At 38.1% G+C, this 14903-nt stretch overlaps 1 protein-coding gene across 1 annotated transcript in view; it reads left to right on the forward strand.

Moving 5' to 3' along the window:
- Positions 1–7063: 7063 nt before the first annotated feature.
- The window catches only part of chst8 (carbohydrate (N-acetylgalactosamine 4-0) sulfotransferase 8), a 150361-nt gene continuing 142521 nt past the window's right edge, over positions 7064–14903 (forward strand). The window contains exon 1 of the mRNA XM_086072009.1: positions 7064–7742. The gene's annotated coding sequence lies outside the window, so the exon portion shown is untranslated. The remainder of the gene's footprint in view (positions 7743–14903) is intronic.

The raw sequence follows: 14903 nt of genomic DNA on the forward strand, positions 1-14903 counted from the left end.
GACAAACACACCCGAAGCAAGCCTGACAGGCCACTTTAGCCCGATGCCATCTGCAAAGCGGAAAAAGGCTGGCATGGTCAGCGAGGTTGTCCTCTGCAAGCAACCAGGCACAAAGCTGAATGGTATTGTTGGTCTGTTACATTGACGCACTGGAAATGTACTGCGGGCCTTGCGAAATCAGTTAAAATCCATTAAAACAGCTAGTGAAGCTGGGAGTGAAGGGGGTTGCTTCAGTGAAAATGGCTGGGAGTGAATGAGTTAAATATCAAGAACATGATATGAACTCCACAAACATTAATTTCCAAATTACATTTTGACAGTAACTGGTCAAATTATTTCGTTTATTAACTCATTCACTCCCAGCCATTTTCACTGAAGCAACCCCCTTCGCTCCCGGCTGTTTACGGGATTTTGACTGATTGTGCAAGGCCTACAGAATATTGTGTTCTATTGCTATAACATGGAACCTAACAAAAGAAAGATTAGAGTCTCTTTTTTTAATCAGGAAAAAAGTACATTTGTGTCTGTTTCCGTTTTGCAGCAATTAGCATTAGAATATAGCTAAGTTTCTTCATTATTCACAAATCTGTTTAAAACTGTGGAGAAAACAGCTTTTTGCAACATGAGCCTGGTTGATCTCTTATACTCTACTGCTATCTGCTGGCCGTTTTTGTAATTACTACCATTGCTTTAACTGTTCTCTTCAGTTCAGAGGCTGCATCAAAGCCTCCTGTATGCTCTAGCATAAAAAAAACCCCATAAAAAACATATAAATATGTTTTTGGGACACTGGTAATGTTTAAACTAGAACATATTTATACGTTTTTGGGAGCAAATAGTTAATGAAAGTAACACGTGTTAAGTGATACACAAACATTGAAATCAGCAAGGATGAGATGAAAATATTTTCAGAATTCCATTTCAATAATTGTACATATAAATTTAAAAGATTCTGGATTGTCTTAAAGTACAATAAGTCAGGTCTTTCATAAATATAAGAACATACTTGTAAACTCATGTGAACAGTAAATTTTAAGAAAATAGTAAGACAAAAAAAAATCTGCCTTTAAAATTATATTTTCTTATGAATTCATGGGGAAAAGAGATATTAATATAAGCCAGAGTTCTGCATCCAGCTCACTCGAGGTTCTTAGTCAAGGTTTCTCCGTCATGCGTTTTCTTCACGGCCATCTGAATCCAGCCCTGTTCTTATACTTTGTAGTTTTGTATATAAAGGACTCTGTTTCCCCAAGTCCCGTGTCTTGTCTATGTTTGGGTCCTAAATTCCACACCGATTATGAACCAACAGGGTTCCTGTCTAGCCCATAAAAAAATCAAATGGGAACGTTTTTACGACTGGTTGAAAATTGTCACGAGTCGAGAGGTGAAAAGCAACGAGTTTACTGTACATACTTTAACTGCGCAAACAGTAAACACTTTTCACATCGAGTGCACTTGAACACGACATGCATGTAACTCCATACAAAATTGATCCCACAAAACATCAGCGAGTAGCAAAATGCAGCAAGCGAGTGAGTTAGTGTGCTCCAGACTGGAACCCTGCGCCCAAAATCAATATTTAATGTTTATTTTCACCTTGTCTCCTCCTGAAGTGGAGCAAATTGGTCGGCTGGTGCCGAGCCGAGGCCGGCAGTGTAGCAGGGACGGATATATGACCGCTGGACACGTCGAGTCACAAGTCATCACTGTGGGTGATCCTGACGCGTACATGAATCTTCCAAACATAAATAACGTGATGCGGGCGCACATAGGCTGCCAAAGCCAATGTACAGTATTTTCTTAATATACAGTAGTGGCCGCAGGCGTTTTGTTACTCAACTGCAGATGGGTTGAGATGTCTGTTGGGGATGGGTGGGCTTACAGGGATATTGAGGGAAGCCTTTTTTTTTTTTTATCCCTTAGATATCATAATTAAATGTGTTGAATTTGTTTCAGGCTATTACCTGATTATCACTGAAATCTACACATGTGAGGTGCTTCATGAAAACATCGGTTTAAGAAAACCATATGTTTCTGTCTTTCATAAATAAGATAAAACAATATTAAATATTTTTTGGAACAATTTTCCATGACTTCTGATTTCAAATTAAAATGACTGTTAAAAATCTATACTACTGTATTTTTCAGAATGAAAGTTGCACTTTTTTCATAGTTTGGCTGGTACTGGAACTTAAACTCAAATGTGACTTGTATATATTAAAATTAGAGCTCGGACTGGCACCCAAAATCTCCGCTCCCTAATGGTGTTGAATGCAGTGAACAAGTTCTGGTTGGATTTGAAACTTACGCTTCTAACTACGGAAACGTTTTTCTTTTTGTATGTTTAAAACTCCCATCCATTTTCACTGAAGCAACCCCCTTCGCTCCCGGCTATTTTACTGGATTTTGCAAGGCCCACAGAATATTGTGTTCTATTGCTATAATAACATGGAACCTATCAAAAAAAAGATGAGTATATTTCTATCTGTTTCTGTTTTGTGGCAATTATCATTAGAATACAGCTAAATTTCATCATTATTCACGAATCTGTTTAAAACAGTGGGGAAAGAGCTTTTTTCAACATGGCCCTGGTTATCTTATACTCTGCTGCCACCTGTTGGCAGTTTTTGTAATAACTACCATTGATTTAACTGCTCTCTTCAGTTCAGAGGCTGCATCAAAGCCTTCTTTCTGTATGCTGTAGCATAAAAAAAAACATTTTAAAAACGTATAAATACGTCTTTTGGGTGCAAATGAATAAAAAGGCTTACCTTAACTAGAATCCCGTCACGCATTGTAGCCAAAGCTCGGTTATTGGATCGTCCTGTTGCATTTTTCTGTAGCATGTGGCATGCACATTTTGGCCATGATTCTATTTACGATAAGACGTTTTAAACTAAGAAGAAAAACATTTCACTCATTTTCAATCCATCTAGAACTCGTTCGTTGTCGTCAACATGATTCATGAACGGGGATTTTGGGTTCCAATCCAAGGTCTACTTTTTCTTTGTTTTGTTTTGTAAAGTACATTTCACACACACACAAAATGTGACTTATACTCCGGAGTGACTTTTTTCCCCCTTCTTCTTCATGATGCATTATTGTTTTACTGGTACGACTTTTATCCCGGTGCGATTTATAATCTGAAAAATTCGGTAGTCATAAAAAGTTTGTAATACTCAGCTTTTGAGTAAGACTTCGTCTGAGGTGATATGGCATTGTGACCTTGTATGAACCATTTCTGCTGCTACATAAAGGTGTGTTTTTTTTTTTTTTACTTGCGTTTTAGACTTTGCTCGGTGTCAAAACTATCATTTCCCCACATAAAAATCTCACTCCCCTTATGCTGAGACGTTTTTGCGCTCGCTGCCAGTAAATAGTGATAGATAAATTGGCGTACTCCAAAGAATCTCGACTTCATTCCGGCCCGCACCATACATTAAATTGCCGCCCCATTCATCACAATCAATCCAAAGAGCTGCTGAGGCCAGCGGAGCAATTTGGTCGCGGCCGCGTAGCCGTTATTTCGCTGCTGAGTCCGTAATAACTTTTGAGTCTGATTATACGTGGCGCTATTGGGCCGCGGGGGTGCATTTTTTTCTGTCATAATGAAATGAATCATTCATTACTTGAGATCCATATGTATGGAATGGCTCTGGCCAGGGGTTAATGCGCAGGTGTGACTCAGGGGGAATGTCTTTAAGAAAAAAAAAAAACACAGTAGAGGGTTTTCGTTACTGGGTGATTTGAAAGCATTTCGCCATGGCGAAAATAGATGAATACATGAAAAATAATTTGTTATTAAATAAATACTAATTCTGCCATGAATAACATCATTTTTAAAAGTAAAAGGGTGGTTAAAAAAATAGATACATTTAAATGTCTCAATATAATAACGTACAGCAATATTGGTAAAATGTAAGCAAAATGCTAAAAACAACATGTTTATCCCATATATTTGTATTGTATTTTCCCTTAATGCCAATGTTTAAATGACTTTACAAATATGAACTGTTGAAGAACTGTTCGAATGACTTTGCAGTATGTTAGAACGACTTTTTCAAGACGTTCGAACGACTTTGAAGTACGTTCGAATGACATAGCCCAGTCAAAACTGTTAAGTCCCCATGCTTCTGCACATATATAACAAGTAGTGCCAAAAACAAAACAAAACAAAAAACGTAAACCTGATATGGTAAATCTCATACTTCCAGTATATCAACTGTATCCCGAATCTAATTGTTGTGCTCTTATTACAGTCTGCTCCTATTGATTGTGCCGGAATTCTGCCAGCGAACGCAACCTGACCTCCTTTCACCTATCAAGATCCAACATGGTTGCCGTTCACGCATCGATTTCTCAAGTGACAAACGTCTCAGCCTTGGCGGAGGTCTTGCTCTGCTGTCTGATTGTTGTTGTGTTTTTTTTAGCCGGCTGCAGTCCCCTTGCTCTATGGGCATCTCTTATTGATTGCAAGCCCCCCCTGGTCCCCCAGGATGAGTGATGAGTAATGACGGGAATGGAATTGATGAGCGCGCCATGAGGGGTTGACGCTGTTTGTCTTTTATACGGGGGACGGTGTCAAGGCCCAGCGAAGCTTTTCAAACTCTATCTTAAGTCTGTCTGTCACTGAGTTGGACGAGTTCATTAAGACACATCAGCTTTTTCACAATGTGAACTTGCTGACTCCAGCAGCCTTATTAGACACGGTGAAATGTACAAAGTACAGTCAGAGTCCATGTGGGGTCCTTCCAGGTTCAATCTTGGGGCCCCACAGAGCTAATTAGCGATATATACTACTGTACCTTTTTCAGCTGCCCCAAAAAAGTATCGCTGTGTTCCGAAAGTTGTTTTTCAAAGCCACAATTGTTGCCAACTAAACTTGGACTGAACAGCCAGGATCCATACGTGTTACCACTTTTTTTTGCCGCAGTCATTCCAACAAACTTTCCACTTCCTGTTCTACGGTTATTATCATGGTACACTCCTCTGGTCTTGCAGTGTCATGAAAGAGGAGCGAGATAGAGGATTGTTTGTTGTTTTTGTAAGCCTTAAGGGAGCCGTTATCACAAAGCACCATCAACTCAACATGTGACGCAACCAGGAAAAACAAATTCAACAACTGTTTTTTTTTTAATAAAGCATATCTTAACTTGCATCTCTTTCAGTTGTAACAACGTCTTCATAAAGGATTTTAAATAATGAAATCTGCACACTCAATAGCACAGTGACACAACAAGTGGGAAGGCTGAGACCTTCGAGCAAGACCCAATCTCGCTCTCACACAAACTACTCTCACATTCACACACACATTAACTCATGCAATCATTCTCACTCTCATACATTTTCTCTCTCACACTTTCTCTCTCTTTCACAAATATTCTCTCACTCTCACATTCATGCACACTTGAACTCACGCATTCGTTCTCACTCACACATTTTCTCTCACACACATTCTCTCTTTTTCTCTCAAGCTCCCTCTCACATTTTCTCACTCAAATTCTCTCTCACTCTCACACATTCAGTTTCACACTCTCCTACATTCACTCTATCTCTCACCTACGCACGCACCCACCCACGCACGCACTTACACACACAAACACACACATGTTTGCTTTACTATCTTTGTGGGGCCATCTCATTGACATAATACATTTCCTAGCCCCTTCCCCTAACCGCAACCATAAAAAATGGTTGTCTACCCCTATTCCTTACCCTGACCTCAACCATAACCCAATTCAAACCTAAACTCTAAAACCAAGTCTTGACTCTCAAAATGAGGTCTAAACTTGTGGGTTCCAGCAAAATGGCTCCACATGGACTGGTGGGCCCCACAACTCTGTGAAATCCCAGAATGTTGGCCCCACTATGCAACAAAAACAAGCGCCCCCCCCCCCCCCGCCCCAACACACACCCCCACACACCCCCACATACGCACGCACGCACGCACACACACACACACACACACACACACACACACACACACACACACACACACACACACACACCACACACACACACACACACACACACACACACACACACACACACACACACACACACACACACACAGCTCTATATATCCTTGGATCACCAGCACTTGTTTTGCGTGCGTGGCGGCCCACTTACAGGCTGCAGCTTTGTGAAGTCCAACCATAAATCCCGCATGTCACTTACACTGCAAAACAAAGCACAGCGCGAAAGCAGCGGTCTCCCATGTGGCCACTGAATTAGCGTCCTTGCTTGTCTGTTGCCTCTTGTGCTGCAGAGGGCGCTGCTGCGCTCAGGTCGGCAAGGATGCGGCGGCGCCAGACAGCAGCCACACCCTGATGCTGAAACACCCACAACGCAGCCATTGTCTACCGTGCCAGCTATAATGTGATGAATTGTATTCAAGCATCTGTAATACTTACATGTTTTTCTTAAAAATAAATAAGTAAGTACGTAAGTAAGTGAGTGAGTGAGTAAGTAAATAAATAAATACATTAATAAAAGAAAATTGAATAATTACATTTGTTTGTCTTTCTTTAACGCCCTTACTCATTTCAGGTACAAGAAATTGCAGCGAAGACAACAAATGCAAATAAGCACATAACCCTAAATTATTATATACACAATTAAATTAAAGCCAATAGTTGATACTAGGTGCTAAAAATAAACAAAAATTGTGTGAAAACACCACTAATATTTTTCAATAAGAAAATAAAAATACTACAGCACAGCACTACGTCTCTTCAAAGAAATTAAGAGGCAAAATAATAATAATTCTTAGTTCAAATCAGTACAAGATTAAACGACTTTATTGGATGTGTGTGCTTGTGCGTGTGTGCTTTTGATTGATGATCAGAGCAGAGGTTGGCTGTAGTAATTCACACAATTGATTTTTCACTTTCAAGCAAATCGTTTCACTTTTTGTGTAGTTGAGATGATTGAAAGTGTTTCCCAGAAGTTGCACCACACACGCATCTCATGTCATGTGTGTGTGCGCGCGCGCGCGTGTGCTTTCAACTCACGCCGCCTCTGCTTTGTTAAGACTGAGGCTTGTGTGCAGGCTGCAAGCATCACGACCCTGTCCTCTCATCTCTCGCATCTTCCTCTTCGCTTCCACCCCCCCCTTTCTTTTCTCCCCACTCATGAAAAACTGAATTTATTCTGCGTGCCTGTTTACACTTCGGAGGGGGACTTTAATCGGCTTCAAATCGCTCCCTCCAGACTGCTCCACTTGTTTTCTCTCTCCTTACCGGACTACAGTAACACGATCTTGAAGACAAAAGAGGCAAGGCGGGCAACGATGAGTACCGGAAGAAGGGGAGTGAAGTCGGACAGAAATTGAGGAGAAAATAAGAAAAGCGTTGGGAATTTGTGAAGACGTGCACGCCTTATTCGCGCGCGCACGCATAGACGCCAGCGCACACACGCGCTTCACGCCGGACGCAGCTCGCGGGTTGCATCGCGATTGGCTCCCTCCCTCCATCCCTCGCATCCTCCCCCCCCTCCTGCGCCTCTCCTTTTCCGAGGAGGCAGGCATGCTCGCCCCGGCCACAGCGGCTCCGAGGCGGCGTCAAACTTGAGTCCCGCCCGCACCCCCGGGTTGGCAGCGTTTTCCAGCGTGCGAGCGCGCTCTCCGTGGTGCTGAACGTGGAAAGTAGCCGTGCAGATCAACTCGAGAGGAGGCGTCGCGCGCGCCGAGCACACCCCGCCGGCTTCTCGCCGGCTGTGCGGTCGTCAGGAGTAGTGCAAAGGTAAAAGCTGAGCTCAAAGCGATAGGGGTTCCGCGTTGGCTCATGTTGCAGGCTCTTGTTACACTTTCAGCTTGCTCTCCATTTTCCCTGTGAGGGGTTATACACTGTTTCTGTATATTGGGGGGGGGGGGGGGTATTCCACTCTTATGAGTGGTTGTGGGTGTATTCTAATGTAATAAGTATTTGCATGTGTGCAAGGGTGTTGACCCACTACCTCTCTGGCCATATGTCAGGGGCAGCCTGTTGAAGTCTTGGAGCTGGTGAGAGTTTCAGATTGGGCTTCAGTGTAAAGTCGTAAAGCGTATTGTTGATTCTTATTGCAGTTACTTTGAAGGCGTGTTTTAAAATTGCTTCAGGAATTAGAAGAGTAAGGGCTCCACCAGATAAAATAAGAACAAAAGCCGGAATATATGAAGAAAGTTATATTAGCTCTTTTGACGTATCATAGTTTTATATTTGTATATTTGTGTGATTTTGACTTTTTCTTGAAATATTTTGACCTTGCACTTTAGTTAAATTACACTTTAAAAAAATAATGTACATTTCCCTTTACCTCATTCTTGGGAAATTACAAGTTAAGTCCTGTAATATGACAACTTTATCCATACTTCCCTCTCGTAGTATTTCTATTTTGGTAATTACTAACAACTATATATTATTAGATTGTCAGTACATGCAAGCAGAACAGTTACAAGAAAGTGACAATTCAAATGTTCAGTTTTTGAGGTGTATCATTTGACTTCATATGTTTTTCTCATATTTGTAATATTTGACTTAATCATATTTTTTCCTCATATTTTGACTTTTTTCACATAAAGATGTCAACGTTGGAACATTTTGACATTGTTTTCTTAATATTTTGACTTTTCTTATAAAATTGACAACTTTCTTGGAATCCTTCCACATTATATAAATTAATTATTCTTATACACAACTACTATTAATGACTATACAAAAGTTTCCAGTATATTCAGTCATTCTTGTACATTACACACATTCCACATAGCTTACTATGAATAAAGCAAAAATACGTTTTTTTCACTTTTGAAATCGGAACATTTTCCCACAGGCTCGTGAGTATTGACTTAAGGTTTCCTTTTTAGAGGATTCAATTCCATTTTCATTGGAAAATGTCATTTTTTACCCTTTTTGTTAGAAATGTTTTACTTTTATTCTGAATATTTCTAATTGTATTCTTAAAAGAATGACTTCCTCTTATAATATTACAGCTTTATTGTCAAGTTTTCTTTCTTCTTTTATTAGATTTTTTTGTTTGAGGACGCAGTAAAAAATGGACTGAGCAAAGTCTCACACACATTTTAAACATACATAGCAATAGATTGTAATATAGACAAAATATTCATTTTGTATTACATATTGTACTCTCTGAATGACTTGTGCTGCTTTCTTGCATGTCCAACTGGAAACCAGACTTACCCAATCACTTAGAAGATCTTAGTGGCGTTTGTGCTATTTGTGTGCGGATGTCACAAACAATGACCGTGCTCGTTTAGAAAAGAAAAACACGGCGAGCCCTCCACTCTTTGCTCCCGTTACATAACTAGCATCTTGAATTCATTATTTTTTTAAATTATGCCTTTGAATGCTCTGGATTTGCAGTCTTGCAGTAGCTGTCTCTACTTTTTTTTCGACTTCAGAGTTTGCAAACACCCGCCCATAAAACATTTTGAACAATAAATGTGGAAGAGAGATAGATTCTGATTCTTTCAGGTGCCAAAAGTTGTGTATGAGCGACATTCAAACTAGGGCAAGGAAGAGAAACAAAAAGCAATACTGTATTGATTTAGTTGTCCATTATGTTGGCTCCTATTGGATTTTTCTTTCTACTTGGGGAGGCTTTGTAGAGAAGTGTTGCAGTAAAGTTTTTGGCTGAAATCCAAGTCTTCTGCAGAAACTCTTTATTGGGACCTGGAGATGAATTTAAAAGACGAGTGTTAAGCTTTAAAACGGTAGTATTCTGTAACAATTGTGTACAGAATTCATTATAATTACGGATCCTTTTTTTCTGGGTATGTCAGCTGTTGCCAGGCAAACCATGTGGGTCACAATGTAATGTGCCCTCAAGAAAATGCCCCCGAAAAAAGAGCCCTTAATATCTGCTATAGAATGAGCGCTTTTTTCACAAAGCTGCCGTGTACTGGATTTAGTCAGACTGCTCCATTACAAAATATCCCGGAAACAATTTTCTATTCACGTTCAGACCCTCTGCCAATGCTTAAATACGTTAATATTTGCCCTGCGTGAGGCAGGAATCGAGATGAGCATCATCCCGCATGCAGCGGGGGGCAGCGTGCAGGTGTTGCCAGACCCCCCCACACCACACCCACCCCTCCACTGCCATGACACTCAATGGCTCCACTCACTTGCTGCACTCCAGATGGCCCCTTCGATGCCCGAATAAAGGGAGCGGCCCAGGCCGAGGTGGGACTGCGGGAAGGCGGGCAGGATGGAGGAGGATGAGAAGCGGACTCGGTTGGTTTACGAAAGACGCATATAACAATTCAAACTTAATGGCGCCTTTGTTTTGGTCAGCATACAAGACGGCATAAGGCTTCGGATGAGTGAGCGACTTGTTGCCCCGCAGGAAATAAACAGCTTCCTGTTGCAAAGAGCTGCAAAACAATCCTGATTGATGGCTTTTAAATCTGGGATAACGAGAAGAAAGAAAACTGTGTGAGACCGCTTACATTGTTTTTGGCATTTGAGGTCATCTGATATCTTGACAAAGAAAAAAACGTGGAAGGAAATGGGAGTGATAAAGAGGTGCGGTCATGTTGGAAGATGTGCTATTGGCTGGCTTGTGTCATGTGATTTATGGTCAGCGAAACACGGATAAACGTTACTGTTATCTCTTCAAAAGAGAAAGAATAAATACCTTGAATACAAATGATTTGTTTAAGGCGAAACTCGAATTTGTTCATTGTTTTGATTATTTATACAGAACTTTATTCATATAAACATAGATTTGAAATTCTTTACATATTTGATTCTGTATAATACATAAAAACATGTAACGTGTTTATTACTTTATTTACATACTGTCGTACAAAATTGGGATGTCAGCATTCAGTTTCATCCCATAAACGTAAAAAAAAATTGTTTTCCGCAGGACAGCGACGATATTTGTTGTAAAAATTACACTTCAGTTTAAGTAATATTTTGACATTTTGAACCGCCTTTAACATAAGCCACTGTTAATAAGCCGTAAAAAAGTATCACTGTAATCTGTCATGTAATTTAATTTAAATTTTTTATTAATTGTTTGAAAGTATAAAAACAAGTGTTAAGCGTTTCGGTGCAAATCAGAATAGATGTGGAGAAAAAAAATCTCATAACAGTAATTTATATAGATATATATAGATATATATAGATATATATATAGATATATATATATAGATATATATATATAGATATATATAGATAGATATATATAGATATATATATATAGATAGATATAGATAGATAGATATAGATAGATATATATAGATAGATATAGATATATATATATATATATATATATATATATATCTCTATATATATATCTCTATATATATATCTCTATATATATATATATATATCTCTATATATATATCTCTATATATATATCTCTATATATATATATCTCTATATATATATATATCTCTATATATATATATATATATATATATAGAGATATATATATATATAGAGAGATATATATATATATATATATATATATCTCTATATATATATATATATATATCTCTATATATATATATATATATATCTCTATATATATATATATATATATAGAGATATATATATATATATAGATATATATATATATATATATAGAGATATATATATATATATATATAGAGATATATATATATATATAGAGAGATATATATATATATATATATATATATATATATATATAGCGAGATATATATATATATATATATATATAGATATATATATATATATATATATATATATAGATATATATATATATATATATATCTATATATATATAGATATATCTATATATATATAGATATATATATATATCTATAGAGATATATCTATATATATATATATCTATATATATATATCTATATATATATATATATATATATATATATATATCTCTATATATATCTCTATATATATATATATATATATCTATATATATATATATATATATATATCTATATATATATATATATATATATATATATATAGATAGATAGATAGATATATATAGATATATATAGAGAGAAAACTAACTTCTTCATCTTTCTGCAATCTACTAAAAGTTGTACATACTGTATCATGAACACTGAAATAGAAACCTCATATCCACCTGGAGAAAAAAAGGACAGGGACAGGAATTATTGTTAATCCCTATTGTTATTGTAAATCTCAAAGTGCTACAGATGTTTTAAATCACACTTGTCAGATTGCTTTCACTTTGTAAATATCAGCAGCCAAGACTCAATACATACAGTATAAAACTTGGCATCGCATCCCGCAGGGGTCCGTACTAGGACTAGCACTCTTTCGTGTCTGTATAGTTCCCTTTGGTAGTATTACCAGAAAATATTCTGTAGATCTCCAATGCTATGATGATGACACACAAATCTCCACCTATGAAACTAATCAATTAACAAATCTTCAGGAATGCCTTAAATAAATCAAGACTTGGATGACTGATAACTTCCTACTGTTAAAGTCTGCTAAAACTAAAGTAATTCTCCTTGCTGCCAAGACCTCACACGAAAAGTTTCTCGTGATAGAGCGGCTATAGATTATTTGATGCTTGCCCCAAGCTGCACAATGAGAAATGTCAGTATCACACAGAGTCTTGGGTCTGCTCAAGGTTTCTTCCCAAGCAGGAGTTTTTGCTTGCCCCCGTTGTGTGGGTGGCATTGAGTTTTTAATAAGTGTGGTCTGAGACCTGCTCCATGTGTAAAGTGCCCTGAGACAACTTCTGTTGTCACTTGGCGCTCTAAAAACTGAAACTGAATTGAAATTGAATTACAGCTACAAAAGCAGTAAAACTATAACTCAACAATAAAAACTAAGATACAAGACAGCCATTACATTATTTTGACATAGTAGTGTGATTGTAACGTATATCGGATGTACAGTACCTTATATGCAGCGATGGTTGTTTTTAAAGTGCCCTATAAATAAAGTTGAGAATTATGCTTTCACAGTGGAAGGATGGAGCAGAGCTGTTTAACATTGCGCAAAAATGGCATGTTTTATGTTTTTTGCCCTTGGTGAAGGTCTAACCCTCATCATGCATTAATCCTTTTTTTTTTTTTTAAACTCATTTCCCGGCAAGTTAAATATAATTAAATAAAAGCCAGCGAATGCAATTAAATATGTATTTTGAATAATTAGGAATGCTGCCCACCTCACCGTGGCAACAACTGGGCTTGCAGCGGGAGGGAGGGAGAGGATGAATAACAGGCGCCAGTGTGTGTTTGTGTGTGTGCGCGTGCGTGCAAATGTTGGGAGCAGCAAAAAGTGTGGGAGGGAGAAGGAATGAAAGAGAAGATGAAGGCGCTTGTGTGTCTGTGTCCAAATGAAAGATGGAGAGACACCGATGTGTGGGTGTGTGTGGAGGGGGTGTATGAAACTCAAGATGCAAGTGTGTATGTGTGTGTCTCAAGGTTATACAGTAATAGTTTGGGAAATTTCCTTATTAATTTTCACTTCGTTTTGAGTTTTGAAATCTAGTTGCTCAATTAGTTTTCAGTGCTGCACTTTTTGAACAATTTCCAACTCAATTCTCCTGAGATCATGTTGCCGTCTATGCGCTTTACGTCCTATGACTTCAGGCACACGACATCCCACTTAGAATTTGACATCGGCTCTGATAAGGATGATCCATGCTGGAGAGCTTTTATGTTATATATATTTATAGCAGAAGGCATGATGACAAACTCGGTGCCTGTAGAGAAACTTTGTCTCCTTGTTTCTATGTGGGTAGCCGGGGGAGAGCAGGAAGAAAGGAGGAGTGCTCTTTTCATCCCGCTGATGGAACGGAGCATGATCTGCACTTTGATCACAATGAATTATTCCTATCCTCGGCTATAAATACGGTCTGTTTTCAGCAGCTTCGCTCTTGCTTTTCTGCGACTGAATCTGTGCTCGGCAAGACGCCACAGTTGTGTTGCAGTTCTGATTTCGTCCCTAGCACGAGACGTTGAACGCAGGTCAGACCTTGCCGCAAAACTATTGGAATGAAAGATCCTCTGCCTGTGAGATGAGATCGTTTGAGATCATCTTCCCTTTAATTACAACAAGTTTATTTTCATATAATTGAATTCAGTGTGCTGTAGATCATTGTGGAAACTCAGGGGATACAACCAGCTACAAAAAGACTAACCTACTATAAAAGCACCCAAAAAAATTACCAAAATCAGTCAATCAATCAATAACAAAACAACCAAGCTCCCAAAACTAATGGCCAAACAACAACTGAACAAATAAAACAACCACACTACTAACTAACTAAAAAAACAAAAACAAAAAACAACTAACCAGAATCAGTCAACTAACCAATTAACAATTCACAAAGTAATCATTCAGCTAAAAAGCCAACCAACCTCCCCCCAAAACAAACCAACTAACAAGCTAAAAAACACACACATAAAGACCCAATCAACTAACCAACACAAAACAATTTAAAAAAATTAAGTAAGCAACCAACCAAAAAAATCCCGATGAAACAACTAAAATCAAAACAAAAAAGAAGAGCCAACAACCAAAAAACAAGAAGCAAAATAATTAACCAAGTAACCGACAAGCTAAAAAACAACAACAAATCAAGAACAAATCATACAACTAACACTAAGTACTACACTAAGTAGGCAAAAAGTAAGCAACCAGCTAAAATTGCCGGCCAACCCCCCCAAAAAACAAACTGAAACCAACTAACTAAAGAATCCCGACCAATCAACGAAACCAACCAATTAAAAACAAAGTAACCAACTGTAAACAAAAAAGCAACAACCTGAAACCAACTAACCTACAATAATTTACCAAGTAACCAACCAGCTAAAATCGCCAGCCAACCAACCAAAAAGCCAAAACCCAACCAACCCACAGAGAATCAGTTATATGGTTTGTGATCAATATGTCTCA

Source organism: Leptonotus elevatus, chromosome 3, assembly GCF_054856555.1.
Source record: "Leptonotus elevatus isolate MCC_2025b chromosome 3, RoL_Lele_1.0, whole genome shotgun sequence".
NCBI classification, from domain to species: domain Eukaryota; kingdom Metazoa; phylum Chordata; class Actinopteri; order Syngnathiformes; family Syngnathidae; genus Leptonotus; species Leptonotus elevatus.